Genomic DNA, 5,857 nt, shown 5'->3' on the forward strand with positions numbered 1-5,857 from the left:
AAGGGCAAAAGTGGAAGAAGAAAAGGAAGAAAAAGGAGAAAAGAAAAGAAAGGAAAGGAAAATGGGAGTTGTCTACATTCAAGGGTCAAGATTCTACCAAAACACATGGCAAATATATGGCTTCAATTTAGCCAACACCCCTAAAACCCTAATTCTTATCCTATAAGTACCCACCCCTTGTCTTGTAAACCACACCAAGTAGCATATAGTTAACCTAGTATTTTTCATTTTTAGTAGTAGCCTCATTTCCTTAAAAGTTGTAGATCTACTTTTCAAATTGCAATCATTCTTCATCTTTGTAAACACTATTTTTTTATATTAATGCAATTATTTTTATTATGGTTATCTTTATAATTCATTGAGCTATGATATCTTTCTAAATCTCACAAGTTACATATTTGGGGATTTGAAAGGAGCCCTTTAGATTTAGTTTAATTGTTAATTTAATATTCTAAATTTACTTTTAGCTTGTGTCAAAATTATTAATTTAACTTATAGATCTTACTTTTGGTCCTCATTCATGTTAGATTTTCCGGCAAAACTTAATTTTTCGGCGAGATCAGCCTTTTCCGGCTACTTTCTTTTGTTCCGGTGGTGCTCAAACACAAAATCTATTTGTGCTGGGGTTCCTAATATTTATTTCAGTTAGATCCATTTATTCTGTGATATGCTTGCTTGCTGGTTAACTTCTGTTATATTGAATAGTATGTAAAAAGTGTATTGCTCTACTTTTATTTTACTTCTCCGTTAGTGTATATTTACGTCAACCATTTGTTGTTGCCATGAGCCATTTGCACGCGCTTGATTTCCTCACCATTTCATTTTTCCAATTGCAATTTTGATTTATTTTTAGATGTTATATGCTTCAACTTTTATTAATTAGTGCACCATTTTCATATTTTTATTTTCTCATCTTTCTTTTCCGTTTGGATTTTAGTCAATCACATTATAGTATTAATTAGTGTTAATTATACTTGTCATTAATATTCATTTTCATATTGTTAGCATTAACTAACGTAGATCATTTGTCAAAATTGCTTGCTGCTTTTAAGTTGATTTCTCTCTACTAATTATGGCCCATATTTGTCTTGCCTTTCTGACCCAAGCCCAATCTTCAAAATACTTTTTTAAGCCCATAGTTTTAGTATATTAATTAATAGTAGTGGTTAGTCATTAATATTGATAATTAATTTGTATAGTCATATTATGTAATAGTTAATTGGTACTTTAGTTACTTTAATTAATGTCCACTAATTTGGTTAGATGCATTTTTCCAGCCCATATTTCTATGTCTCGGAATATTTTCCGTTAATAGTTTACTCATTAAATATAGTAAGTATTAATTAGTAATTAAAATTAGCATGCTACTTAGCAATTTTAATTAATGTTAATCAAATTATTTGTGTTAGAGTCAATTTACTTATTCGGCTTCAGATTTAATTTAGCTTAGGCCCATTGTTCTAGTTTTAACCCAACTCACTTCTTGGTCCGAGTTAATTTAATTTTGATTTATTTATTTTCTGGCCCATAACCTTAATTTCCCCTTCTAATTCTAATTGAGCCCATGTCGTTTGTATTCTTCATCTTCTAGTTTTTTTTAGTTTTCTAAATCATTTGTTTTAGATTATGTTAATCTATTTTTTTTTCGGGCCCATTAATATGTAGTTGATAAATTGTTAGCCAGCAGTAGTTAGCGTTATTTGAATAATTAATTCGAATAATTTAGCTAAGTAATCCTCTCTCAAAATTTAATTGGTCTAGTTCGCCTAAATTAGAAATTAAGATTGCGGAAAATTACATAGTCTTTGCGGAACGAATCTCAAAATATTAAAACGAAAATTGTGCGCTTTCAATTTAAAATGTTTATTTTTGGCACATCACATATTCATAACATGTTTCACGTATCGATACTTAAAAATTATAATCCAGATTCTAGGCATGTAATCGAGTATGAGCCGATAGAACTTTAGGCAGATTTATCGTATGTAGAGAATCCGATAGAGATTCTAAAAAAGAGAGAAAAGATATTGAGAAATAAAGTTGTAATGTTAGTAAGAGTATTATGGAGAAACCCAAAGTTTGAAGAGTCAACCTGGGAACTGGAAAGTGATATGCGAGAAAAGTACCCTCAGTTGTTTACATAGTAGATTCTGTTTGCACTAAAAACCATGGGATATTATTACATAACGTTGCTCACAAGGTAGTTCACAGTATCGGCGAACCACGGTTCTTCTGCTTGCACTAAAAACAATTGATCATCGGGAAAAGTCTCATTTATCAAAGACTTATCTTGTGAAATTGCACTTGGATCCTCTAAACGAGAGAGATGATCAACAACTTGATTTTTAGTCCGTTTTCTATCCCTGATCTCCAATTCGAACTCCTGAAGTAAAAGAACCCATCCAATCAATCTAGGCTTCGAATCCTTCTTCGAGACGAGATAGCGAATAGCAGCGTGATCAGTGAAAACTGTCACCTTCAACCCAAGTAAATAAGATCGAAACTTCTCGAAACCATACACAATAGCCAAAAGTTCTTTCTCAGTAGTGGTGTAGTTCATTTGAGCATCATTGAGGGTATTAATAGCATAGTAGACCACATAAAATATGTTGTTCTTCCTTTGCCCAAGAACTTCTCCAACTGCATAGTCACTTGCACCACACATCATTTCAAACGGTTCAGACTAATCTGGTGCAATTATGACAGGTGCCGAAATCAAACTCTTCTTTAAGTTCTCAACGCATCAAGGCACTCGTCATCAAACTTGAAAGAAACATCTTTCTCTAGTAAATTGAACAACGGATTCGAAATCTTAGAGAAGTCCTTGATGAAAGTCCTATAGAAACCCGCATGGTCAAGAAAACTGCGAATTCCTTTAACAGAAATTGGTGGAGGAAGATTTTCAATGACCCCCACCTTGGATTTGTCCACCTCAAGACCCTTACTAAAGACCTTGAGACCAAGAATGATACCTTGGCGCACCATAAAATGAGATTTCTCCCAATTGAGAACCAAATTGGTTTCAACGCACCTTTTCAGCACTAACCCAAGATTATGCAAGCATTCATCATAAGAAGTTCTAAAGACCGAGAAATCGTCCATGAACACTTCTACATTATTTCAAATTATATCAGAGAAGATAGCCATCATGCATCTCTGAAATGTGGTTGATGCACCACATAGCCCAAAAGAAACTCTCCTGAATGCAAAAGTACAAAAAGGACATGTGAATATAGTCCTCTCTTGATCTTCTGGAGCGATACAAATCTGATTATAACCCGAATAGCCATCTAGAAGACAGTAGTACTCATGCCCATCCAACCTATCAAGCATTTGATCAATAAAAGGAAGAGGGAAGTGATCTTTCCTTAAAGCCTTGTTCAACTTTCTGTAATCCATGCAAACTCTCCACCCTGTGACTGTTCGAGTAGGAATTAGCCCATTCTTCTCATTCGCAACCACAATGATACCTCTTTTCTTTGGCACACACTAAACAGGTCTCGCCCAAGAACTGTCAGAAATGGGATAGATGATCCCTGTATCTAGCCAATTGAGGATTTCCTTCTTCACAACCTCTTTCATGATCGGATTTAGCCTTCTATGTTGCTCAACAGTAGGTTTGCTTCCTTCCTCTAGCAGAATTTTATGCATACAATAAGAAAAGTTGATTCCCTTGATATCTGCTATAGTCCATCCATTTGACGATTTGAACTCTCTAAGAATTCTCAAAAGCTTTTCTTCATCACTATCCGAAAGGTCAGATGCAATAATAATAGGCAAAGTAGATGTATCACCAAAAAATGCATACCTCAAATGTCCAGGAAAAGGCTTATGCTCAAGAGTAGGAGCTTTCTCAATTGATGGCTTGATGCGCTTTGGAGAACTTTTAAGCTCCTCTAACCCAAGAGATTCAAAAGGCATTTCCAATCTTCGCTTCCAAGGGGAAGCATTCAAATATTGTAACTGCTGGTCGTTTTTATCATCTTCACTATCAAAATCCCCTAATAAGGCTTTCTCTAAGGCATCTGATTTTAGCACATGATCTAATTCTGAAGTAACCACAGATTCGATCAACTCAACCTTAAAGCACTCATCTTCATCAGTAGGGAATTTCATGGCATTAAAAACATTGAAGGTAACATCCTGATCCTGAACTCGCATAGTGAGCTCACCCTTCTGCACATCAATCAAGGTCCGGCTAGTAGCCAATGAAGGTCTTCCCAAGATTATGGGAATCTTCTTATCTTCCTCGAAATCAAGAATAAAAAAGTCAATAGGAAAAATGAGTTTGTCCACCTTGACCAATACATCTTCCACAAAGCCTTGTGGATATGTAATAGAACGATCGGCCAACTGCAAGGACATATATGTAGGCTTTGGATCAGGTAGACCCAACTTCTTGAAGATAGATAAAGGCATCAAGTTCATGCTAGCTCCCAAGTCATATAAGTATTTGTCGAATGACATTTTTTCAATGGTGCAAGGAATAGTGAAGCTTCCAGGATCTTTAAGCTTCGGAGACAACTTCTGTTGCAGCTTAACACTGCATTTCTCCATTGGAGAATGGTCTCTAAGTCATCTAGCTTCACTTTCTGAGAGAGAATACCTTTCATGAACTTCGCATAACTAGGCATTTGTTCAAGAGCTTCAGCAAAAGATATGTTGATGTGAAGTTTCTTAAAAACTTCCAAGAACTTAGCAAATTGCTTATCCATATTTTATTTATGTAGCCTCTTAGTAAAAGGAGGTGGAGGATAGACATGTTTTCCCCTGTATTACCCTCAGGAAGAGTGTTGACAACAGCTGTCTTCCTTGGTTCCACTTCTGCTTCCTTCGGCTCTTCTTCTTCAGCCACAAATTTAGATTTTGGAACTTTAGCTTTTTCAGGATTCACAACCTTTCTAGACCTCAATGTAATTACCTTAACCTGCTCCTTAGCTTCCCTCTTTCCTGGCACTTCGGTGTCACTAGGAAGTGTGCCAGGTTGACGATTCAGCAACACATTAGCAATCTCCCCGGATGGAGCTTGCTGTTGTGATCTATAAAAGTTGCTCAGAAATTGAGCCGATTCACTAGAAATAACACACTGCTCAGTCTCATGTGCTCCTGCACAAATCTCACAAACACTAGTAATCTGATTAACTCCATAATTTTCCAAAGAATCCACTTCATCGTCAAAGCTTGAAGTTGAGCAGCTATAGCAGTAGCTATATCTACTTCCAAAATTCCTACAACCTTTCCTTGCGACATTCTTTGTGTTGGATTTTGGTATTCATTAGCTTCCGTTAACTCAATCAACTCATAAGCTTCATTATAGCTTTTGGCCCGTAAGGCTCCACCAGACGCTGCATCGAGCATAGGTCTAGATTGTGCGCCTAAACCATTGTAGAAATAGTTTATAATCATCCAATCAAGCATGCCATGGTGTGGGCACTTCCTAAGCATCTCCTTGTAGAGATCCCAATCCTCATACAAAGATTCTCCAGTTTGCTACACAAACTGAGTAAGAGCATTCGTGATTGCAGCCGTCTTTACCATAGGGAAGAACTTAGTGAGAAACATTTGAGCAAGATCCTCCTAAGTAGTAATACATCATGCTGGCAGAGAATGTAACCAACACTTAGCCTTATCCCTAAGAGAAAATGGGAAAAGCCTCAGCTTGATAGCATCTTCAGTCACCCCATTGAACTTGAAAGTGTCACAGATCTCGATGAAATCCCTGATGTGCATGTTGGGATCTTCTATAGGAGAAACCCCAAACTGAACTGAATTCTGTATCATCTGAATCGTGCTCCACTTGATTTCAAAAGTGTTAGCCCAAATGGATGGTCTGATAATACTGGACTGAATATCATTG

The 5,857-nt window shown here is 36.3% G+C and overlaps 1 non-coding gene across 1 annotated transcript; it reads left to right on the forward strand.

Annotated features, from left to right (window-relative positions):
• The first annotated feature begins 5,416 nt into the window (after positions 1-5,416).
• Positions 5,417-5,523, forward strand: LOC141699595 (small nucleolar RNA R71). Its single transcript, XR_012566039.1, has one exon. It is a non-coding gene; the product is annotated as a small nucleolar RNA R71 (small nucleolar RNA).
• Positions 5,524-5,857: the final 334 nt, after the last annotated feature.

The sequence above is a fragment of the Apium graveolens genome, chromosome 11, assembly GCF_009905375.1.
Source record: "Apium graveolens cultivar Ventura chromosome 11, ASM990537v1, whole genome shotgun sequence".
Lineage (NCBI taxonomy): Eukaryota > Viridiplantae > Streptophyta > Magnoliopsida > Apiales > Apiaceae > Apium > Apium graveolens.